The 26,002-nt window shown below is 43.2% G+C and overlaps 1 protein-coding gene and 1 long non-coding RNA gene across 6 annotated transcripts in view; one reads left to right on the forward strand and one right to left on the reverse strand.

Moving 5' to 3' along the window:
- Nucleotides 1-26,002, reverse strand: part of LOC132210062 (uncharacterized) — a 151,490-nt gene that overhangs the window by 38,008 nt on the left and 87,480 nt on the right. The window lies entirely within an intron of this gene.
- The window catches only part of cntfr (ciliary neurotrophic factor receptor), a 380,088-nt gene continuing 359,190 nt past the window's right edge, over nt 5,105-26,002 (forward strand). For 2 of the 5 annotated variants that reach the window (XM_059649256.1, XM_059649278.1), the window contains exon 1: nt 5,105-5,221. The gene's annotated coding sequence lies outside the window, so the exon portion shown is untranslated. Of the gene's footprint in view, nt 5,222-5,807; nt 6,123-6,202; nt 6,323-26,002 lie in introns of those variants that run through there. The other 3 variants (XM_059649273.1, XM_059649261.1, XM_059649264.1) reach the window with 3 other exon arrangements.

Consider the following 26,002-nt stretch of genomic DNA (forward strand, 5'->3'; position numbering starts at 1 on the left):
GAAACCAAGCGGAGGCTTGGGGACCGCTTTGCAGAACACCTCCACTCGGTTCGCAATAAACAACTGCATCTCCCAGTCGCAAACCATTTCCACTCCCCCTCCCATTCTTTAGATGACATGTCCATCATGGGCCTCCTGCAATGCCACAATGATGCCACCCGAAAGTTGCAGGAACAGCAACTCCTATTCCGCTTGGGAAACCTGCAGCCCAATGGTATCAATGTGGACTTCACCAGCTTCAAAATCTCCCCTTCCCCCACCAGATCCCTAAACCAGCCCAGTTCGTCCCCTCCCCCCACTGCACCACACAACCAGCCCAGCTCTTCCCTGCACACCCCACTGCATCCCAAAACCAGTCCAACCTGTCTCTGCCTCCCTAACCTGTTCTTCTTCTCACCCATCCCTTCCTCCCACCCCAAGCCGCACCTCCATCTCCTACTTACTAACCTCATCCCACCTCCTTGACCTGCCTGTCTTCCCTGGACTGACCTATCCCCTCCCTACCTCCCCACCTATACTCTCTTCCCCACCTATCTTCTTTTCTCTCCATCTTCAGTCCGCCTCCCCCTCTCTCCCTATTTATTCTAGAACCATCACCCCCATCCCCCTCTCTGATGAAGGGTCTAGGCCCGAAACGTCAGCTTTTGTGCTCCTGAGATGCTGCTGGGCCTGCTGTGTTCATCCAGCCTCACATTTCGTTATCTTGGATTCTCCAGCATCTGCAGTTCCCATTATCACAATAAATCTTCAATCTTATGCATGAACAAAAGTTTTGGATTTGATGCTGACTTGTGCAAATAAGTGGTGAATTTAAATCTATTTCTTGCTACTGTTGATACAATCTAAATAGATATTACAACTGATCTACCATCTTCCATCAAATGTTGGAAGATAGCAATTTCCTTAATCTCTCACTTGCTCTCTTCTGTCATTCCTTATGTTTTCATCTCATTTCTCCTTTCCATTAGCTTTTCCTAATTTTCTTCACATTACCCCTCTTAACTAGCTAGTATTCATGTGTGAGATACTGTCAATGTTGATAGGTAATTTTACTATTCGTGTCAATTTAGCTTAGTTCAATCCTATCGTTGCTCAGCATTTGTATATTGGACCATTCAAAAGGAGTCATTGCATAGCCAACTGGATTAAGGTGCCTAGTTCATGTTCTTGCTCTGCTGATGGGTCTGGGGTCAAAAATAGCATCCAATCAGTTAAGAAGAACGCTATAATAGAATCAAAACCAAAAGAACTGCAGCTGCTATAAATCAGGAACAAAAACAAATTTGCTGGAAAAGCTCAGCATTATTGGACCCAAAATGTTAACTCTCATTTCTCTTCACAGAAGCTGCCAGACCTCCTGAGCTTTTTCGACAACTTCTGTTTTTGTTTCTGATTTACAGCATCCACAGTTTTATTGATGTTCATTGAGGGATGAATATTAGCCAGCTGTACTCCTTCAGCACCACACTTGAGTGGAAAAATTAGATTTCAGGCCTTGTGACTTTTGCTGAAGTTGATTGATCCAACATAGACCAGGAATTGAACATGGGGCATTTCTAATCTGTTTGGCACAGTATGCCTACAATGCTAGCATTCTTAGACAAGGAATCATACTGCAGATCACAGCTGACACCAGATAAAGGAATCATACTGATCCAAGTGAATTTCAGTGCCAACCCATTTCCTCTTCACCCCAGTTGTACCAATTTGGCTGAGAAACAGTCAGGCTCCCATCCTGTTGTTTTCCAATGGAGTATAGATCTAGAATAGAGAATCATGCGTTATCAGAACCATATGTGCATGCTTCTCTCTTATCCTAGCCCAGTGGTTTAACCTGACTAGAGCTGAACTAGTGCTGTTTTAACAGGGATAGTAGGAACTGCCAATGCTGGAGAATCTGAGATACCAAGGTGTAGAGCTGGATGAACACAGCAGGCCAAGCAGCATCAGAGGAGCAGGAAAGCTGATATTTCAGGTCTGGACCCTTCTTCAGAAAGCATGTGCTTTACCAGCATGCTTTAAAGATGGGGTGGCTTACTGACAACAGCCACCCATATATTATTTGAAGTTTGTAAAGCACCAGGAGTAGCTCTTTCATGCAGATTTGGTGAGGGATTTATTCACGCACAAGAAAAGTCTTGACTTTCATCTGGTATTGCCATAGTGAGAGTGTAACAGCTTCAAATTGGAAGCACAGCAAAACTTCCTTTATATTGATCAATCTGTTGCAAACCAGAAACTACTCACGGCCCTTGGTAAATTGTATATGTCTAGGATAGGCAGTCACCACAGTTCTGATATATGATTGTATTGAGAAAACTAAGATCAGCTGACATCAGTTAAATGTAAGAACAGTAGTAATATTTTAAATGTAAAAGATCTGTATCTGTGATTTCAAATCCAGATCACATTAGCTGCTCTTACATATAAGGCCCTTGTTTTAAAGTTAAGTTTGTGCTATGCTTTTGATCTCAGCCAAGTCAGAGCTTGGGTTTGGAAACTGGATAGTTAACTAGACCAAGAGTTCCTGAGCTAGGGTTAGGAGGATTCAAATCATTGGTCTTGTTCTCAGTCATTATACAGTGACACCTTAGTCTGAGTGCATGTACTGGGGCATTGCCCAAGGACAATGCTGGGTCACATGATGTCCATGATCCCTAGTTAAGCTGCAGATGTTCACTGTTTTGCTTATGAAGTGGTAACTTGGCTAAGATTTGATATTGTACCCCAGGAAAGGCTTTGTATTTGAAGGAGCAGAAATGAGAAAATTGAAAAACAAATTGCTTTTATGGCTGCTGATTAAAAGTCATGTTCTCAAGCTTATTTTCCATTGATTTAGTAGCAAATATCTTCGCATGCAGACCATCAATTCAAACAGCTAACCAACTAAAAGAAGGGATATGACTGGGATCTAAACTAGAGCACATCAATAGTCCTTTGAAATCATTGCAAAAGCCAAGGCTTCATAATAGAATTCAAGCCACTCAGGACTTCAATGTTACGAATGTTCATTTTCCCTGCTCACTTTATTCCCGCTTTTGTCTCTCGTTTTCTGGTAAGTTAATACAGACGGAACAAAACTCCTAAAATAACATTTTCATAATCTTGCACTTGTGACAATTCTTTAAACCTCAATACAGAACATATCAGCAAGCTATTTGATTGTGGCATCACCACTGATATGTCAAATATTGGCCAAATCTTTATACTCCGAATTGCAACATAGAGCAATAAGTGGTGATCAAAAACTGGATGATACTTTTGTCCCACCTTAGCACAGAGGTGATGAGATCAATTGTCACACTACCAATCCACCTCAAAGAAGATTGGAGACTCAGCCTACAGTACCTGGGACTTCATTCTGCACAGCTTGGTTGCATGTTATCAATACAAAGCCTTCACTTTTTAAAATACATTTTTATAGAGTTTAAATCTAACACAAATGTTAAAAAAAATTGTCTAACACGTGCAAAGGGGGACAGATAATATGAGAGAAACTTGGCATTTTATTTAAAGGTTTGGCAGTCGTATTAGTGTATTACCTCTCTGAGCATAAATTACTTGTTTGTGTTTTAATAGTTCTCCTGTTAGTAATTTAGCTTGGAGAATTTCTTTAATGATCAGCACATTAAATACGCAAAATGCTGCCAAACTTCAAGCATGCTTTTAGAAGTCTAATCACTTTAGCGTGAAATACAATTTCTTAAGTGTTTTCTGCTATTACTGTTTAGATTGAATAGCTGAGTGAATGATTAAATGCAGTATAAAGATTTGCAAATTGGCTGTTTCATTCTAAAGATTAAAAATCCCCAGCCAAGCATAGCATTTCTTGGCAAAATGGCTGTGTATTTATAAGATTCAAATGCACCAATACTGTGCAAGAGAAAGCATCTAATGCTGTGCTATTTTCAGATATGCCATGGAAATGTTATTGATGCTATCAAAATTTCCAACAATAATAATACAGAACAGCAATATAAGAACCACAAGTATCAACTTCAGGAGCTAGGAACTGGGATTCGAGCCTATACTTATGATGCATCCAGATACTCTATGCCATTTTTATTGCATTTTTAGAGAAACCTAGGTGAAGGATTATGCAGACCTCCAGTAACGTTGAAAAGAGCAATTGAGAAAATGAAACAAAGGAAGTAGAGAAAAGAAGAAAGGGTGAAATAAAGGATCTGTCAACCATTTCAGGATGCTGGAACATCTTTGTATTGCTTAATAGTAACTGCAAAGTTGACTTTCTTCTTGAATCTGTTTTGAATGCCAGACTACATTGCATTGAACTAACGGTTTACTGTTCTTATAAAAGTACAACTGATAGTTAAGTGTATATTAAATTTTGTAAGGAAAGTTGGTCAAAGAGCTATGGAACAAAGATGTTTAAAAGAACTTCAAGTTTTAAGTCAGCTCAAATAAACAACACTCCTAAGTATTTTGAGCAAATGAATGCAGCAGCTGTGTGAGAAAATGGAGCAGAGTCAGAAAAATAGATGTCATTTCCATATTTCTGGCAAGTACATAAATATATATCAGTGTGTATGTATATACATAATCTCCCCATGCTTGTCGGCTGAGGCAGCAGATAGTGCATTCTGAATGAGGTGGCAGGATCAGAGCTCAATTAGGATAAAGAGCCTCAGAAGAGGCTCATGTTTTATGCAGAGACTTGAAGACCTTTGTTTGTATTGATTTGTTAATGTGTACTGTGTGTTTAGCTGCTGTGCTTTAGAAACCGGCTCTGAGCTTGCATTCCAAGCAGAGAGGGTTAAAGAGAGAAACAAACACACATAAAGAAATAAACTTAAGACTTCCCCAATCAATTAAACGTCCAACTCCACCCCCATTCACTCTCCAAAATCCCTTCAATTTCTCGCAAGATTCAATAACTTTGGAACAGCAGATATTTGTAATGTGTGTACTTAAAGATATTTTATCTTCCGTGTGTTTGACTGGAGACTGAGCTCGGGGAGGTTTGGCAGACACCAGTGATTTTTTTCAAGAAAGCTACAGTTCCACAAACATTGGCTAGGGGGTGCAAAGCTCGTCTCATAATTTATTCTGCCCATCACAAATGACTGCCTGGTCACATGGTGAGGCTCTGGAGTTTAAAAGTGCTTTAATCTGCATCCAGTGCGGAGCAGCTGGTGGCAAAGTAGCAATAATCTGGCAACTTTCTCTTCTGCTGAGAGGGGCTACTGTGAGACCGTTTTCAGTAAGTTTAAAAAAAATGACAAGCTTGAATGTATTGTTTTATACTTTTTATGGGCACTGTGTATTACATTAAAATGGTATTGTCTTGGAAATACATTCATTTAAATGCAATGTTATATTTTTCATCTTTGCCGGCACGTTTGCTGGTAAAACGTAGGGAGTTAAGTGGGAAAGCCAAAAGAAAACACGAAATAATGAGGATGAAAGATGTTTCACTGGCTTGTCATGAAATGTGCGGGTGTGGTTGGAGCTGTATTGCTGGATGAAAGTGAAGAAAGCACTGCACTGCTAGACAATTAGCTCGGATTCTCTCATCTTTTTTTGTAGTGCTGGTCTTGTGTTTAGGGGTCACAGAAGCTGCTGACCCAGTGTCAGCAGTTCTGCATGGAAGCTATTATACATTCCTGATTGATTAGACTTAGCGGAAATCCTCCTGGTTTTTTTCCTCCCTTTTCTCTCTCCCTCTGCTGCAGTGCTCTATTACTTCCAAAAAGCCTTCAGATCAAGGGGCTACTGAGCTTATCACTGCTAGCTGCTAATTGCTAATCTTGCAAAACTGTTTATTCGCTGGACAGACCGTTAGTCAGCTTTAAATAGAGCTTTTAAGCAAATATAAATGCATGCTGAAGGGGAATTTTTAAACCCAGCTGCCAACAGCTTTAGAATATCCTGTTTTCTTTATTTCTCCAAACATGATGCTTTGAGTCAGGAGTGGGTGGACTGAAGGCTTGTCGAGACTGGGCTTCAGTGCGTTGAGATGGGGAGACCTGGGGAACTGTCAATCCTTTTCGGACTGATCTTTTATTTTCCGGTAAATTCTGAGGTCTTCCCGGATGCTGCAGCTCCATTTTAATAGGAATGACAACTAACCTGTACATGTTTCCTGTGGAGAAGTCCTACAGGTAACTAATTCTGTGCTTAATTTTATTTAATGGGGAGCTGTCGTCCAAAACAGGATGACGTGATGTATGATTCACTCGGTTTCACCAATTTGCTGCAGTCACTCTGCATCGGCAGGTGTCTTATGAGGAAAATGTCATTTTTGTTGGGATCGTACCACTCATTTTAAAGCCGAGAAGCAACCAAAACAAATTTCCGTCAGGTAGGAGATCCGCAAATGAATGCTTAATTTTCTGAAACTCCTCTAGTAGAAATGAAAATCTCTTGCCCATAGAAACACATCGGATGAATGGGTTTTAAAAAGTACACTTTTTTAAAATTACGGTTAGGCACTGCGTTTCACGTAGGGCAACGTCTCTAATGGATTAATGCTGATATCTTTTCATGTGTCTTCAGATTGTTTGTTTGAAATATCTTTGTGCTAAAAATTAAACTAGCTTGATTTCCCCCGCACCACCAACGCAGCCCCCTCCCCCGACACCGATCCTATCCCTTACATGACGTGAATTATTTGAGCAGCTTCCTAAGCGGAATTATGCAGCAGTTGGCTCCAACGTGAATGCTAACAAGAAAGTTGTTGTGAGAGGTGGGAAAGACTGAGGTTTTCACTGCATGTGTCAGTGGGGATTTGTGAGGGAGCCTGTTTGCATGGCTAAAGGAGGGCAGTTTGAAGTGGAAGTACTCCAACACACGCTGCAAGGTGGATTCCAGCTCAGGAATATGCCACCGAAATAGGGCAGACTAATGGGCAATTGCAGCGGGCAGCCGTTCGAGTTAGCTTTTATTACAGTTGCACTTTTGTGATTGAGATGCATTTGTTTTCTTTAAAAGTTACAAATATAACGGGGAATCGCTTTGATCCAAATGCCGCCTCTGACGAGGGATTATCTTTTATTTTGTTGGTAACTTATCTGGAATCGGGATGTCTCGGGTTTATAGCCACTCTACAATGTAAATGTTCCCCAAGAGGGAGCTCGGCAACTTCTCACTTGCTCGGCACAGCTTCCACGTTGTGGAATATTAACCACTGTGTTTTAAAACACACGCTGCAGAAAATTGACTGTTGCTTAGATTATTCCGAATTAAAATGTTCTCCATGGATACAGAAACAAAATGACACGGCATTTGCTGTCTGGGAATAGAGAAACCGTATTCACCAACACTAATGCTGTAACATACAAACGAGGGTCTCGTGATTTTTATCGAGTTACATTGACCCACATAGTTTAATTAAATCTCGAGTTATTAGGTATGCTACTACCGACTTTACATTTTTATTTTGGAAAGAGTCTTGAGATTGAATTAATAAATGATTGGTAAAACTAGAATATGACCTTCAAGAAACTGAAGAATTTGACTCTAAGCTTTAAGTTTGCAATCGCGCAGTTCCTAGTCTCTTTAGACTGGCAAACAATTTCCGCGTCTCTGCCAGTCTACATCTCCGATGTAGATTTAGTTTAGGGGCGGGGATGATGGAGAGCGAAATACTGACCAGACAAGCTGGTGTGGTTTCTCTTGGTTCAACCTAGTGCAAGTCGTGCCCATAACGTTAAATTGTGCTGTGCATCGGGATAGAATCAGTTGATACTGTTTGAGCTACACCATTTTGTCTGCTTAATGCCATTAATCTGTATTTATTCCATAAATGTAAAACACATTATGCCAGTTTATGAAACACTTTTATATAGTTTGACCATAGTAGAGTGGAGAATCTCACTGGAGAAATTTGTCTACACCTGCCCTCCAAAAGTGCATATTTAGTTTTCAAATAGCGAGGCATTCAAAAAAATAACGTTTATTTCTAGTCGGAGTGGTACAAAACAATTAAAATGTAATTGCCATAAATGGCAAGTCTAGTTTGAACTGATCAGTTACAAAAATAATGCAAAAATTTAGCAGAAAGACAAGCTCTCAGATGAGCCCGTAGCTAAATCCTAACACCTTAACAGTATTGACTACTCTAATAAAACACCAAACTAATTTTGAAAAGCTTCAGATAGTGACAAAATGCCAAGTATAAAGAAGACAGTAATCACAATCTTAGCAAGTGCTCAGCCCCCCAATGAATGAAAAAGGGCTGAATGTAAAGATTGTACCTTTAATTCTGATTGCAAGTGAACACTCAATGCGTATTTGGATGAGGGAGTGAAGGCATGCAGCCAAATTCAGGCAACACTTAGGAAAATATCATGTTCAGAAGTCATGAAGTTACATATAGTTTGAGTAGGTGTGCAAAAATCTAGCAGATGGAATATAATATAGCAGAATGAAGTTATTTTTCAGTTTGTAGTCAGATTACAAAAGCAAGAATATTAATTAAATGGCGAATGCCTGGAATTCCGAGGCACAGGTGAGTTAACTGCACAAGTCCTAGAATACATATACATTAACAATCTAGAAGGATGCCATCCTTTTATTAGAAGGACTGAACAAAAATTAGAATGTCATGTTTCAGTTACATAGGGCACTGGTGGCACAATGTCAAACATTATGCAATTTTTTGGCCTTTTTTTAGGGAAGGATGTGAATACATTGGGGTAAATTCAAAAGAGGACAATGCATTCATTCCAGATAAGAAATTGGACTGACTGGCCTTGTTTCCATTTGAAGTTTAGAGTGAGGCGTGACCTAATTCAAAGCATAAAACCTTGAATGCTCCTGATGAGCTGCACGTGGACAGGATGTTTGTTTGTTTTCTTTTGTGGATGAGCCCAGAACTGGGGACACGGTCTCTAAAATTAGGGCTTTGGAGTCATCTTGGGAGGTGGCCTTGTTGAATATTTTGAAGGCAAGTGGGAAATTCCTGTTATGCAGGGATTCTAGTGTTATCAGAAGTAGACTTTTAAAATGGAGAATCACAACAAACGGATCGATCATGAATTTTCATTTTGAATGGTGGAGGAAGTTCTGAGCTGAGTCTGCTTCTGCTCCAGTTTCATATGTTCACAGCCAAAATGGAATCTGCTAACTGCATTCTAAAGACTAGATGGTTAATTCCCTTCCTAGTTAAGAAGCACTGTAAGGTGAGTAAAAATAACTGCTTTGAACACAATTTATCACCTTTAAAATTGAGGACACACTACGTTCAGTTGTCATGTTGTGTAATTTTAATACCTAATGATTCAGTAACTAAAACAAAATCTTCCTCCTCACTGTGTCAGTGAGGATCAACCTTCACAAATTTTGTCCAGGTCATGTGTTCTTGGCTTCTCTTTTTTAACCAAGAAAAGCAGTTTCAGTAAAGTCAATTCCTGAGCAATTATGCTGTTTGTTTTCTCTTTCTGTCGCCTTCTGAAATGATGGCAAGGAAACAGTTGGTTCAGTGTCACTTTGTGAGCGACAGCAGAACATGCTATCCAGGACTGGCAAGTTTTACTAATCAACATCATAATTAGTGATGTGTCCGTCTATCATATTCTTCATTCACTGTGTTGGAGTTTGTTACCTCTTGAAGCTGTACAGAAGGTGGTTGGTGCCAAGACAGCCGGGTTAGAAGGCCCACCTCCATTTGCTCTAGCACCAGCCTATTTTCTGTGTCTAAAATATATGGAACATTCAAATTCTTAACATTACGTGTTTGGAGTTGCTCATGAAATTGAAAATATCTCTTCTGCTTTTAAAGAAAAGTTGAATGGCCAAAACTGTCAAGACAGACAAATATGCATTCAAACATAAATTTGTGCAAATGTTAGAGGATTATAAAGATGGATAAAAGTCATCTGTGTTGTTGTAACTAAAATCTGAGCTAAGCAGTTCTTGGAAGCTCAGCATGCATGATGAACTTCCACTGCACACCTATTTAAACAAAGATTCATACTAAATACCTTTCGGAAGTGACTGAAATATTGTTTCAGTATTCTAAAAGCTAAAGAACGAATGAGTTTTCTATTTTATCAGTGCCGTCAAGGAACTGTCTTAAATGCACTCTGACTCAGCCTCCAGAGCCTTCTGCATCAGATTCACCACTGTGTTGACAAAATTCCTCATCTCCCTTCTACAGGGTCATCCTATCACTGAGGAGATAGTAGGAACTACTGATGCTGGAGGATCTGGGACAACAAGGTACAGAGCAGGAAATCCAAGGAGCAGGAAAGCTGATGTTTCGGGTCTAGATTTGTCAGAAATGACATATGCCGGTGGGCCTGCTGTGTTCATCCAGCTCTGTACCTTTTTTGCTGAGGATGTGCCCTAGATCAAGTCTCTGATAATGGTGTAAACATTCTCCACATCCACACTCTCCAGGACTTTTTAGTATTCTGGAAGTTTCAATCAAATCTCCCTCATCCTTCTAAACTTCAGAGCATTCAGTTGCTTCTTATGTAATATGCTCCTGATCCCTGGAGTCATTCTTGTAAACCTCCTCCATGACCAGCACAGCCTTGCTCAGAAACAGGGCCCAAAACTGCTCAAGATTCCAAATATCATCCAACCAGAGCCTTGTAAAGTTTTGTGTTTCTGCTCTTTATTTTAGTCCTCCTTAAAATGAATGCTAAAAGTGCATTTGGGTTCTTAACTGACAAATGAACCTGCACATTAGCCTTGAAAGAATCCAGAGCTAGGTCTTGAGTCAAAAACAAAGTGCTGGAAAAGTTCAGTGTCTCTGGCAGGATCTGTGGGGAGAATTCAAAGCCAACGTTTTGAGTCAAATGACCCATAAAAATTGATAGCTAGGAAAATGTCAGTTTATATGCTGTGGGGGAGGGGTTGGTGTCAGGAGGGTTAAGGAGTAAATAGCATGTGTAGATAGAGCCCAGAGAGAGGAGCCCAGTTGGATGGACAAAGGAATAGATGATGTGGCTGGTGGGATAGTTAGCTATTAATAGGGACTGTTTGTGGCTAACAATGGGTTGTGTGTGGAGGATTATAAAGATGTTAACGTGGCCTGATGTGTAGGCTTTGGGTTGAGGACATGGGAGTGTTCAAGTCTTAAAGTTATTTAAACTTGGTATTGATTCCAGCAGGCAGTAGGGCCCCTAAGCAGAAAAGGAGGTGCTGTTCTTCCAGTTTACGTTGAATTTCACTGGAGCACTGCGGCAAACCTGAGGCAGATGTTGGGTAGGAAACAGTGGTGTATTGAATTGGCAGGCACCTGGAAGCTCAGGGTCTTATGGGTAGAGCGTTGGTGTTCAGCAAAGCAGTCTGCTAGTCTGACTCATTTCTTCCAATGCAGAGGAGACCATAAATAATAAAATGTGAGGCTGGATGAACACAGCAGGCCAAGCAGCATCTCAGGAGCACAAAAGCTGATGTTTCGGGCCTAGACCCTTCATCAGAGAGGGGGATGGGGAGAGGGAACTGGAATAAATAGGGAGAGAGGGGGAGGCGGACCAAAGATGGAGAGTAAAGAAGATGGGTGGAGAGAGTGTAGGTAGGGAGGGGATAGGTCAGTCCAGGGAAGACGGACAGGTCAAGGAGGTGGGATGAGGTTAGTAGGTAGCTGGGGGTGTGGCTTGGGGTGGGAGGAAGGGATGGGTGAGAGGAAGAACCAGTTAGGGAGGCAGAGACAGGTTGGTCTGGTTTAGGGATGCAGTGGGTGGGGGGCGGAAGAGCTGGGCTGGTTGTGTGGTGCAGTGGGGGGAGGGGACGAACTGGGCTGGTTTAGGGATGCATTAGGGGAAGGGGAGATTTTGAAACTGGTGAAGTCCACATTGATACCATATGGCTGCAGGGTTTCCAGGCGGAATATGAGTTGCTGTTCTGCCAACCTTCGGGTGACATCGTTGTGGCACTGCAGGAGGCCCATGATGGACATCCCATTTAGAGAATGGGAGGGGGAGTGGAAATGGTTTGCGACTGGGAGGTGCAGTTGTTTGTTGCGAACTGAGCGGAGGTGTTCTGTAAAGCGGTCCCCAAGCCTCCGCTTGGTTTCCCCAATGTAGAGGAAGCCAAACCGGGTACAGTGGATGCAGTATACCACATTGGCAGATGTGCAGGTGAACCTCTGCTTAATGTGGAATGTCATCTTGGGGCCTGGGATGGGGGTGAGGGAGGTGGTGTGGGGACAAGTGTAGCATTTCCTGCGGTTGCAGGGGAAGATGCCGGGTGTGGTGGGGTTGGAGGGCAGTGTGGAGCGAACAAGGGAGTCACGGAGAGAGTGGCCTCGGAGAGAGGAGACCATGTTGTGTTAGCAGTGAATGCAATAGACTAGAAGGTATGTTTGGGCCCTTGGCTACTGAGGAAGGAGGAATTAAACAAGTTTACCAACCTTCTTTTGTTGCAGGGGCAGGTGCTGTGGGGCTACCGGTGGGGGAGGAATTTGGGAGTGAAGGAAGAGTAGACCAGGGTACACCATTGGGAACAACCCCTGTGGAAGGCTGACTGGGGAAGGGGAATGTTTCTGGTAGTAACATCTCATTGGAAGTAGTGGAAATGGCAGCTAATTGTCCTCTGGATGTGGATGTTGGTGGGATGGTAGGTGAGGACAAGGGAATGCTGCCACTTCCAGCAACTTCTGTTTTTGTTCCAGAATTACAGCATACACTGTCTTTACTTAGGCTCTGGAAATCTGAAGCCCTTTTCCTTTTGGAAAATGGTCATGTCGCTATTCTTACCAATGCACGTAACTTCACACTTACCCACATTTGTATTCCATCTATCAGTTTGCCAGCTCTCCCCAGCATGTTCTGCAGTCTCTCCGCTTTCTCAACATCTGCCTCTCCACCTATCTTTGCATCATCGGCAAACCGAGCACCAATGCCCTCTGTTCCTTTTTGAGCAGATCATAAATGTGTAATTTGAACATTGCAGTCCCAACACTGACTTCTTCAGAACTCCACTAGTCGTCATTTGCCATCGTGAAAAAGACACATCTTTATCCCTAATCTGCCTTCTGCAAGTCAGTTAATCCTCCATCTATGCCAGTACCTTGCCACTAACACCATGGGCTCTCATCTTATTAACAGCCTCCTGTGCAACACTTTGTCAAAGGCCTCCTAGAAATCCAAACAGATCATGTCTGCGGACCTCCTTTGTCTAACTTTCTCATTATCTCCTCCAAGAATTCTAACAGATTTCAGACACGACCTCCCCTTGACAAAGCCATGCTGAATTTGCCTTGTTTTCCATGTGCTTCCAAGGACTGTCCAATATCATTAATAACAACAGGCTCTTAAAATCTATCAACTACTGAGGTCAGGCTAATTGGTCTATAGTTTCCTGCATTCTGCTTATGCTACATTTAGCTATTTTCAGTCCTCTGGACGACACCGCCACCCCCCCACCCCGGACTCCAGTGATTCCTGAAAGATCGTCACCAATGCCTCTCAGAATGTTGGGGTGTAGCCAATCTGGGTGATTCACCCACTATCAGACCTTTCAGCTTCCCCAGCACCACCACCTTAGCAATGGTCACTACATTCACCTTTGCCTCCTCACTGTCTTGTAGCTCTGTGCACCTGGAGCCTTCCACTGTGAAAACTGATGCAAAGTACCTATCCAGAGATAATGGGAGTACTCTGCCATTTCTTTATTCCCCATTGTCTTTTTCACTCATCCAGACTCAAAAGTAATGTCCCCTCTTGCCTCATCATCCAGATATTTGTAAACTCTTGCAATATACTTGCTAAATTACCCTCATTTTCTTCTTTGATCTCCTCTGGTTTTGAAAGATTTCCCAATCCTGCACTTGCCCACTAATTTTCACCATATTGTGTGCTGCTTCTTTTGCTTTTATGCTGTTCCTGACTTTCTTCAGCCATGATTGCCTTGTCCTCCCCTCAGAGTGTTTCTTCCTCCTTTTAAGCATGAATGTGTTTCCCAAATTTACTCCCAGAAACTCCTACCATTGCCACCCCACCATCTTCTCTGCTAGGCTTCTCTTCCAATCAATGCTTGCCAGCTCCTCCCTCATGTCTTTGGGGGGCTGAATACCTGAAGCAAGTTGCAAACAGAGCCCAGGTGGGCAGCAGGGGGAGCATGCGTCAAGTCACAGAAGGGAGTCACACCGGAGACCAGAGTGACATCAGACCGAATATCTGTGGCTGGAGCTTGGAGTGGGGTCAGAGTGAGCCAAAGCCATTTGCGGGAGGTTTGGAAGTGAGTCCTGAACTGAGGCCAGTGTGTGGATGCAGCAAGGTCTTGTGTTCTGAAGCCCAGTGGGTATAGCCTCGGTGAAGAAAGGACTATAATCTTGAGCAAGATAACAAAGTATGGAGCTGGATGAACACAGCAGGCCAAGCAGCATCTCGGGAGCACAAGCTGACGTTTCGGGCCTAGACCCATCATCAGAGAGGCCCTGATGAAGGGTCTAGGCCTGAAACGTCAGCTTTTGTGGTCCTGAGATGCTGCTTGGCCTGCTGTGTTCATCCAGCTCCATACTTTGCTATCTTGGATTCTCCAGCATCTGCAGTTGCCATTATCACTGATATAATCGTGAGCACTTTGAATTTTCATTCTGGGCTTTTAAAGTCTGTATTCCCATGCTCGACTTTACTATTTCAATTCTGGTTATACTGTTTTTTTATATCTGATTCCAGGTTTTGCCCTTTTGAAACTGTGGTGAATTCTGTTGTGGTCACTGCCCCCCAGAGGTTCCTTCACCTCAAGCTCCCTAATCGAGTTTGCCTCATTATACATCACCAAATCCAGGTTCTGTCCCCAGTGGCCTCCACCATAAGATGTCTCAAAGCTAAATCTCTCAGACGTTCATTTTTTCCTTTTCTTGATCTGCTACGAACCTGATTTCCCAGTCCACCTGCATATTGAAGTCCCCCATGATTGTAATTGGGTCTTTCATAGATAATAACATTTCTGTCTCAACTTTTTTATTTATATCCCTACATCCTGATTACTGCTAGGAGGCCTGCACACAGCTCCCATCAGGGTCTTTTCCTTTGCATTTTCTTAACTCTACATAGATCTATACCTTCCTACTGTAACATTTCTTGCTTTTAATTTTATTGATTGGCTGTCTATTCTTAATGCAGTGGTTGGATGATTCATTTGGGCAACCCTCTCTATCACCAGCCAAAGGAGGCTAACTGATTCCAGGTTGGAGTTTATTTCAGTATCAGTTGAATAGAACAGCTGTTATTGTCATGTGCACTCAAAGTTTGCAATGTCACCTCTTGGTACCATCTTAGTAACAGGGTATTAATGTACAGATACTTTCAGTGTTACAGAATTGAAATAGTAGAGTCTAGCATGGGAATACAGACTTTAAAAGCCCAGAATGAAAATTCAAAGTGCTCAAGATTTATAGTCCTTTCTTCACCCGAGTCTGTACCCACTGGGCTTCAGAACACAAGACCTTGCTGCATCCATGCAATGGCCTCAGTTCAGGATTCACTTCCGACCCCCCCCCCCCACCCCGCAACTGGCTTTGGCTCGCTGTGACCCCACTCCAAGCTCCAGCCACAGGTCGGCCTGATGTCGCTCTGGTCTCCAGCATGACTCACTTCCGTGACTTGACCTGTGCTTCCCCCTGCTGCCCACCTGGGCTTTGTTTGCAATTTGCTTCAGGTAGTCAGCCCCCCAAGCTGCGACATGTTTCCTGCGCTGAGCTAGTGTCTGACCCTGTTCTCCATTCCTCCCCAGGTAAGACACCTTAAGTTAAAAGTTGGGGGCGGTGGGAGGGATGGGGTTTGCAAGAAGAAAAACTGAAGTAAGAGTTTTTTAAAAAAGCTGGTGAGCAGAGGAGCTCCAGCTGGAGTGTTTTACTCTGCTTCCATCTCAACCAGATTGTATTTTTGCAATAAGAGATTTGATTTGACTTTGTAAAAGTACCAGTTATGTTTCAACTCCTGCCAGAACTTCAGGAAGTTGTGGCTTTTTTTCCTAAAGCAACATGCTTCATGTTCCTAAGTGCTGCACCCACAAACTTCATTTCACATATCTACCAGAACCATTCCTATTCCAAGACAGTAGAGATTTTTGCTATTTGTAATCATAGATTTTGCTGGAATGCTTGCATTTAAAGTATATGCTAAAACTCTAAATGTTGAGAACCAATTTGTAAACCTGTCATGATTAGTTTCATTGAATACTACTTTGTAAGTGTTGAGTACTTGTGCAGCTTACAGTTGTAGAGTCAAAGTTGTAATCCTGGTCTCCTTTCTTATTCGCAGAAAGTTGTAAAACTGGAAAGGGTTCAGAAGAGATTGACAGGGATGTTGCCAGGGCTGGAGGATTTAAGCTATAGGGAGAGTCTGAATAGAGTGGGGACATCCTCCCTGGAGTATTGGAGGCGGAGGGGTGACCCTAGAGGTTTATAAATTCATGAGGGGCATGGCTGGGGAAGTAAATGTCTCTCCCCAGGGTGGGGGTATCCAAAACTAGATGGTCTAGGTTTAGGGTGAGAGGGGGAAAAATTTAAAAGGCCCCTAAGGGACAACTCTTTCACGCAGAGTGGTGAGTGTAGGAAACAAGCTGCCAGAGGAAGTGGTGGTGGCTGGTACAGGTCCAACATCTAAAAGGCATCTGGAGATCTATCTTCAAGGATTTAAGAGGGATATGGGCCAAATACTGGTAAATGGGATTAGATTTATTTCAGATATTTAGTTGGCATGGACGGGTTGGACCCAAGAGTCTGTTTCCATGTTGTGTATTTCTGACTAACAGAATTAAGGGATTCATTCCTTCTCTGAACTTTTTTGTTGTCTACCTGAGGTTTAGTGCTTTTAATGTTCTCCATTTGGTTGGGTTTTGTCCAGTACCAGCACTATTAAAACCAGTGAAATGTTCATTTGAAAGTGTTAGAAATCCACAATGCATTTTGGGAGAAAACAATGCTTGTTTGTAAGGTTTTGGGAGTTTTATCCATCTTGCCCTAAATGAAAGTGAAGGGATTGTGGTCTGATCCAAGATAAGTGTGAAACTGGATGAATACAGCAGGCCAAGCAGCATCTTAGGAGCACAAAAGCTGACATTTCAGGTCTAGACCCTTCATCAGAAAAGGGTCTCGGCCTGAGGCGTCAGCTCTTGTGCACCTAAGATGCTGCTTGGGCTGCTGTGTTCATCCAGCTTCACACTGTTATCTTGGATTCTCCAGCATCTGCAGTCCTCATTATCTATCTGTGGTCTGGCCCAAATTCTCCTGTTTGCAAGCTTGTGGTTTTTAACTGTACAAAGTACATCTTCACCGCTCTGAACAATGTCTGTTCAGCATCAGCACAATTGGCTGTCATTTTATTTTGGTCTTAGGCAAGGGAAGTTGAGTTTTCTACTTAAATGTCAAGGAGTAGATTTTAAAAACTCATGCATCTAAGGGATTGTTAGTTAGCATTTTTATCTGGACAGGAAACTTGTAACTCATATTTTCATCAAGATAGTGGGATTGGTGATACCCTGGTGGTGGTATTTTCATGTGGAGACCCAGGCATTGTTCTGCAAAGCCATGTTTCAATCCAGCCATGGCAGATGGCGAAGTTTGATTTTAATTTTTAATTAAGAGTTTAATGACCACAACTCTTGTCAGAAGAATCCATCTGGTTCACAAATGTCCCTTTTTGGGGAGGTGAACTTCTGCCTTTTCCAGACTAGCCTACATATGACTAGACCCACAGCAATGTTGAATTTTTAACTACCCTCGAGGCAACGAGCGTTTGACAATAAGTGCTGACCTAGTCAGTGACACCCACATACTGTTAACAAAACAAAAGGGCTTTGGGAAGGGAAATCTATTGTGGAATTGTTTGGTCAAAGTTTTCTTATAACCAAACATATCCATGTATGCCTCGGTTAGCCTGAGTTATGATAAAGTTAGTCCTGCACCTTGAGCAGAGAAAATGCTCGCTTGGACAGTCACCACCCAGTGCAGATGGGATCCCGGTTGCAACAAACAAGTCATGCAGTTTCAGATGACAGTGCACGATTTCACTCCATGGAAGTCAGTTCTTTGAACTGGGTGCTAAGCTCGGAAAATAATGGGACTTTCTGGAGCCGAAAATCACCTTTTTTGCGTTTGGTTTCTGGAGAATGAAGGGACAAAGGGATTTTGTTCTTATCTTTTCGGAAGATGTTGAAAATCTTTTCTAGATTCCAATTCAAGTTGCCTACAATAAGGTTGATTTTTGTTGGTTTCAGTTTGTAACAGTTGATGTCTTAATCCTGTTTATGTCCTCTTGAAATGTTTGCTGGAGATTTTGAACTGAAGTTCAGTTTGAGATCATGTTAATACTTTCACTTCTCTTTGGCTCAAATGTTAATCTGTAATTGCTCTTTAACTGTAAAATTCCAGCACTTGTTTTATTTAGACTTTCAGTTTCACACTTTCTTTACAACCTATACTGAAGTTTATCAGTGCCATTTGTTTCCAGCCCCCTCTATCTCAAAGAAAAGCCTCTGGCTCTTATTCGCTGAAACTAAAACTTTAAATCTTTATAAGAGATAAGTATGGAGCTGGATGAACACAGCAGGCCAGGCAGCATCTTAGGAGCACAAAAGCTGCTGCTTGGCCTGCAGTGTTCATCCAGCTCCACACTTTGTTATCTTTGATTCTCCCAGCATCTGCAGTTCCCATTGTCTCTTTATAAGAGAATATTGGTAATAAATGTCAATGTACCAAGAACAGCCAAAATGCCAGACCAACTTATTTTCCCTCCTCAAATCAGTCCTTTAACAATTGTCATCTACTTTTTGTTGTAGAGTTACTGCAGGGATTGTAACTTAGTTTTGAACCATTTAAAGTCCGTTTACCTGCCACTTGCTTCATGGGATATGGGAAGTACTGGCAAGGCCAGTGTTTATTACCATACCTAATTTTATTCTGACTAAGACAGCCTTCACTAGCCCACCATTCATCGCCCATAATTGTCTTTTAGGGTGATGTCAAGATACCGGGCAGACCAATTGATGTAGGTACATTCAAGATGGGAATGCCAGGATTTGAGTCCAGCAATCGTGAAGGAGAAATGATATCCGGCTGAATCGTACACTTTAGGCTCAGTGCAAGTCATATTGAAGTTTTGGACTGTTTATTGTTGCAAGACCTAGTGAGCTGTTTTTTTTCTTTGTCCTTCATCTCTAACCCCTCATGCTACCCTAAATATTCATTTGTGGGCCGTGTTTCCCTACACTGTTCCAGAACAAATTACCACTTGCCAAAAGACCAGCATCTCTGGTACCATTAACTTTAAAAGGCTGCTTTACAGCCAGACTGGCATTCCAAAGCTGCCATGATCAGTCAAGGATGGAATTTGGAAAAGTCTTGGAGAAGGGAGAGATGGCATGGTAAGTCTGACTGAGTCCTGGAGGTCCTGATGGAGCGTAAGAATTTCATCTCCTCGGCTGTGTTTCAGAATGTCCTGCTGCCAGAGCCTGGCAGTCTGGTCAGACATCCACCCTAGGGTCACTGCAGTCTCCGCAGTGTGGAGACTGCAGCGATCAGTGACCTCCTTCACCACTTCACCAGGGTAAGTGCCACCTCACCCACACTACCAGTCCTACTGCACCACCTCTCTCCAAAGCACATGGTCTGTCACTTTCTCTGTTGCATGCAACATCTTCCTCATTGATCACTTCTCCCGCGTGCCCCCCCCGCTCAGTACTAACACTGTACTACTTACTGACTCACCCAAGACACCTGGCCAACTACAGCAGCATTAACAGCTCTGCCAATGGCTGTATCGCTCAATCGCACCATTTTTCCTCATTCCAATTGAAGACCAGACACAAAAGGCCAGAAAGGGCTTGGTGGTGTGGGGGGGGGGGGTGCGGTGGTGGTGGTGTGAAGTGGTATTGAGCATGTGACTGTGTTCCACAAAGTAGATAGTGATTTAAGGACAAACAAGGGATACTTGCCTTTATTAACCAAAGCATAATTTAAGAGCAGGGTGATAATGCTGGAACACTATAAAACTTCCGTCAGGCTTAATGACAGAAAATTATGCAGTTCTGGAATCCACTTTATGGAAGGGATGTGATAGCACTGGGGAGAATGCAGAGGACATTCTGCAGGATTTTGCCTGGACTAGAGTTTTAGTTATGAAAAGTTGGATCTGACTCTGTTGCTTCTCTTGGATCAGAGAAGACTGAGTTGGGTGAGTGATGTGATTGAGATAGGATAGACAGGAAGAAACCCTTCACCTTGATGGAGGTGTCAATGATCAGGGCTCATGGCTTTAAGATACAGTTTAGAGAAAATGGTCGGGGGGGGGGGGGGAATAAAAAAAACCTTTGTACCCAGAAAGCAGTGGGCATCTGGAACTCACCACCTATAAGGGTGGTAGAGGCAGAAACACTCTAATATTAAGTAATTAGAAAGCTTTGTATGCTTTGGCAGCACAAATACCTATGGACCAGTGCTGGAAGTGGGATTAGAAAACTTGTTGTGCTTTTTGACATGGCACCAATTGGGCCAAAGAGCCTTTCTTTCTCAACCATAGACTTCTCACACTGAGGACAGAATCCTGGCCATTGCAGGAGAAGACCCAGGACCACTCCCTCTGAGAATGCTGAAATATCTGTGCTCTGGCAACTGAGTCAGTACCATTCTTCCTTCCATTGCAACTCCCCTCGTTGTCAGTTACTGCACACAAGTGGCCACACCACCACATTTCCCTTGTCTTGCAGGTACAGTTGGCACACACTCTTCCCGCACCCCGGCAAAAAATGACCAAATCCGCCAGATCTGTCTCTGTACAGCATACAGAAGGATTGCATCAGCAAGGCTGATTCCTGTACTGTCTCTTCAGCTTAAACTGATAGCTGGGTGGGTACACCGAGCTTCAAGTTTGGAAGCATAGTATGGGTGACTACTTCCTGTGACGGCTCCACTGAGGATCGCTACCACGCAGGAATGAACCCTGGTGGTGTTGACAATTGGGCACATTCAGAATGCACTGGAAGGAACTGGTAGCACACGAGCAGATACTGCTGCATACAGCAAGTCATACTGGTAGACTGACCGTTGCGTGATAAGCTGGATGAACACAGCATCAGAGGAGCAGGAAGACTGACATTTCGGGCCTAGACCCTTTTTTGTCTAGGCCCAAAACATCAATCTGCCCGCTCCTCTGATGCTGCTTGGCCAGCTGTGTTCATCCAGCTCTACACCTTGTCATCTTGGATTCACAGCATCTGTAATTCCTACTATCCTGTCTACCTGCATGAATCAATTGGCAGAACAAAAGCTGATGTTTTGGGCCTAGACCCTTCAGAGAGGGGGATGGGGAGAGGGTTCTGGAATAAATAGGGAGAGAGGGGGGAGATGGAGAGTATAGGTCGGGAGGGGATAGGTCAGTCCAGGGAAGACGGACAAGTCAAGGAGGTGGGATGAGGTTAGTAGGTAGATGGGGGTGCGGCTTGAGGTGGGAGGAAGGGATGGGTGAGAGGAAGAACCGGTTAGGGAGGCAGAGACAGGCTGGACTGGTTTTGGATGCAGTGGCGGGGAGGGGGAAGAGCTGGGCTGGTTGTGTGGCGCAGTGTTTGCCGGGGGTGGGGGTGGGGAGCGCGGTGGTGCAGGGGGAGGGTGAATTGCAGTGCCACAATGATGCCACCCGAGGGTTGCAGGAACAGCAACTCATATATTCCGCTTGGGAACCCTGCAGCCCAATGGTATCAATGTGGACATCACCAGCTTCAAAATCTGCCCTTTCTCCACACCCCCCCCCCCCCCCCCCCCCGCCACCACTGCATCCCAAAACCAGCCCAGCCTGTCTCTGCCTCCCTAACCTGTTCTTCCTTTCACCCATCCCTTCCTCCCACCCCAAGCCGCACCTCCATTTCCTACCTACTAACCTCATCCCACCTCCTTGACCTGTCCGTCTTCCCTGGACTGACCTATCCCTCCCTACTTCCCCACCTATACTCTCCTCTCCACCTATCTTCTTTTCTCTCCATCTTTGGTCCGCCTCCCCCTCTCTCCCTATTTATTCCAGAACCTCGTCCCCCTCTCTGAAGGGTCTAGGCCTGAAACGTCAGCTCTTGTGCTCCTGAGATGCTGCTTGGCTGCTGTGTTCATCCAGCTTCATACTTTATTATCTTGGATTCTCCAGCATCTGCAGTTCCCATTATCTCTGGACCAATTAGCAACTACCTTCGAGATCCAGGTCCAGTAGTATTTGTTCTGCTGGGCAAACCATTAGTCATCAGGACTGAGGGTGTAGGGACAGAGATCCCAATGAGCAAGGATCTGATGGGTCAGTGCCAGCAAAGATTCCTGCAAATTTCCTGAGTCATTCACCTTGCTTGCCCTTCCTGATTCTTAGAAGCTGAAGCCAAAGAGGATTCACTTGCCTCTCGTAAGAATACCCTCCATGGACTGCCCAGGCATGCATGCCTGTGGGATTGCCCACAAACCTCCATGGCCAATGGGCTCATTGTTGATCAATCTCTCTCTGGCTTTCTGTAGAAAGCCTGCTACAGCATCTGGAGGAAATGCCCTGTACACAGCACCTCCGAGTCCTGCTGGCATCATTGCCCTTAATTTTTCTTTTGGCCTGTGTCCAAACGTGTTGGTGTGAATAAAATTTGCCCACCAATTGAACCAAAATGCTACAAAACTGAAATCCAAGCAAGTAAACTCCAAGGGTCTAGCAGTATCTGCGAAAAGAGACATCAAGCTGCCATTGAGTTGACACGACGCTCCATAACTCAATGCAGCTGGAAAATTGTGTTTTTGTCTGTTGACAGAAGGGAATGAGGAGCAGATGGCATGGATACCCACAACACCATAAAGGCAGTGCATGTGGTGCCAAAGTGGGATATGAGTAAAATGGCTGCAAATAAAGGCATGGAAAGAAGTGGGCCCCACTTGCATTGCAATGTCCAACCTCGAACCATCTTGTACTTGGTGTGAATCAACCAGCAGTTACCCAAATTTCTATGGACCCTCTGGTTTTTCTAAAAGTCATTAAATGTTAAATGTTCAAGTAAGGCCTTCGTGTCAAGGACCGTCTGTCCCTGTGGGAATTCATATTTTTTTTTAAAACCCTTGAATTGAGTAGGTTGCTCAGCCATTTAAGTGGTTGACTCAATCATATTTTGGGTCATGTGTAGGTCAGACCAAGGAAGGATAGCAGATTCTGTTCTCAAAAGGACATGAGAGAACCAGATGGGTTTTTAAGTGTTCATGGTTACCATGACTCAGATGATCTCATTCCAGATTTTATTAATTGAATTTAAATTGAACCCACGTCCCCTCAGTTTGCCCGGGTTACTAGTTCATAACCTTGATCCAGACGGATAGTGGTAATAGCTGAAAACATGACACAAGATAAGCTGTTAATTATATTAAAAATCTTCAAGTAACACTCAAAGTACTTTTTTTCTTTGCAGACAAGTTGTTCTTTGAACTACAGGGGTGTGTGTGGGTTATAGGGGGATGGGTCTGGGTGGGATGCTCTAAGGGGCGGTGTGGACTTGTTGGGCCAAAGGGCCTGTTTCCACACTGTAGGGAATAAAAAAAAAACAGAACTCTTTTTATATATTAGAAAACTACAGGTATTAAGATTTTGGCTAAATTTGTATTTTAATAAGTAGGCAGAGTGTTACTTCTATTCTGTTGTCAGCCTGGTGACTTGAATCCCTGAGACAGTGAATGCCCTCCCCTGGCAATTCTTCCTCCAATGTGAGCTACATGTATCTCCCATCCTCTTTATGATTATTCAGCAATTTGATCTTTCTAATTTGAGCACAAGCTCCCACTCTCATTTTGTGTCTGAACCATGGACTTTCTATTTTAAGCTCCTGGCAGACTGCATTAAATTTCAGGGATGTCTTAAACAATTCTCCTCTTCTAGTTGATCTCCATGGCCCTGTAAGATTTTTAATGTAGTCTTCCTACCCAGGTAGAAATGCTGATGGATTCTCAATCTATGCCAGTATACTGTCTCCATATCCATATGCTGCAATATTGCAGCATAATGACTTGTTGTGATTTGGAATATATCAACTGCATTAGACAGTGTCATTTTTACATTTGTAAAGGCATCTTTTGAAAATTAAACTGGGTAATATAGCAACTTTCACAACTTGTGATTATGGTGGAGCTGTGTGGTGTGTGTGCTTGAGATAGTGCAAGGTCATGCAACTTTTCTGTAGAAACTGGATTTAATGTTTTTGAAGGTAGCTTTTTGAGTTAAGGCTGCCTAGTAGCAGCTCTCTTTGCACCTGAAAGGATAAGCTCCTTACACAGTCAGGGTTTTATTCTAAATAGCAACCAAGCATATTAACCATATTTGTTTCAACTGGGGACCAATGCAGTAAAATGGACTGATTCCCTCCACCCACTGCATCCCAAAACCAGTCCAGCCTGTCTCTGCCTCCCTAACCTGTTCTTCCCCTCATCCGTCCCCTCCTCCCACCCCAAGCCGCACCTCCATTTCCTACCTACTAACCTCATCCCATCTCCTTGACCTGTCCGTCTTCCCTGGACTGACCTATTCCCCTCCCTACCTCTCCACCTATCTTCTCTCCATCTTCAGTCCGCCTCCCCTTCTCTCCCTATTCCAGAACCCTCACCCCCATCCCCTTCTCTGAAGGGTCTAGGCCCAAAACGTCAGCTTTTGTGCTCCTGAGATGCTGCTTGGCCTGCTGTCTTCATCCAGCTTCACACTTTGTTATCTTGGTTGCTTACATGTTTACAACAGACTACTTTTCTCAACTATTGATATTAGGCTAACCTGCATCTCTCTCTCTTTTCAAAATTGAAGGGTGACAAATGGTACTCCACTATCAGCCAACTGAAAAGAACTGCAGATGCTGTAAATCAGGAACAAAAGCAGAAGGTGCTGGAAAAGCTCAGCAGGTCTGACAGCATCTGTGAAGAAACAAATCAGTTAACGTTTTGGGTCTGATAACCCTTCCTCAGAACTGGGCTCTGAAGGGTCACCAGACCCAAAATGTTAACTCTGGTTCTTCAGATGTTGCCAAACCTGCTGAGCCTTTCCAGCAACTTTGATTTTATCTGTGATTTATAGCATCTACAGTTCTTTTCAGTTATTATAATTCAGGAATTCCCTTTCTAAAGGCACTGCATGTCTACCTATAGCACATGGACTGCAGCAGTTCAAGAAAGCCACTCAACAACACCTTCTCAACTGCAACGAGAGATGGTCAATAAATGCTGGCCCAATCAGTGATGCCCATATCTCATGACTGAATTTGAAATGTCTATATGATCTTCACGAGTAGAAATTTATTCTTAGTACCTTTTTAAAAAAAAAAAATTCTTATGTAAAATTTATTGAGGCACTGAGCACAGACCCTTACAAGTCCCCCGGTCGCATTTTTACTAAAAGCCAATTTAGGCATACTGTTTTCTGCCACCCGACACAGCATCTGACCACGCTGATCTGTTGTCCTCAATACCATGAACTTTAAGTTTACAGTAACTTTTTTGATGTAGCATCTAGTCAAATGCTTTTTTTTTGTTGGAAATGTAAAGTTGACTGGCTCCCCTTTGTCCATGGTACATGTTAGTCAAATAAATTGGTCAACTTTTGATTTTACTTCACTTTTCTTGGTGGCAGATAATTTGGGGTAGAACAAAATGTGTGCTGACCGATACTTTGGCGGTTCATATTGTCTATTAGCGCACCAGGCTGCTGCCACTGTTGCAAAGTGTAAGCACCTTACATCAGCTTCACAGTTAAACACTTTTAACATCAACCCACCCTGGTTTTTGGTTAGATTTCAGAATAGGTCACATGACCTTTGTCAACTATACCCTTTTATAAAGCAATCTCCTCCCTGAGATGGGAAGTGAACTTAATCTGGTGACATCATGGTGGGCTGAAAGTCAATCCCTTCCTGGCTTTTCTGAAAAACAGTGTGGGTGGGAAGGCCCCAGCTCTATCAATTATTTTCCCTTGTTTTTGTCAAAAGTGCTATAATGCACAACTGAGCAACTTTTTCCACCACCAAAAGCCCTGACTTATTTCCCCCATTCCTTTCAACTGTCACCAGTAATCACTTGTAGTCAATTAAATATTTACAAGGAAAA

The sequence above is a fragment of the Stegostoma tigrinum genome, chromosome 1, assembly GCF_030684315.1.
Source record: "Stegostoma tigrinum isolate sSteTig4 chromosome 1, sSteTig4.hap1, whole genome shotgun sequence".
NCBI lineage: Eukaryota > Metazoa > Chordata > Chondrichthyes > Orectolobiformes > Stegostomatidae > Stegostoma > Stegostoma tigrinum.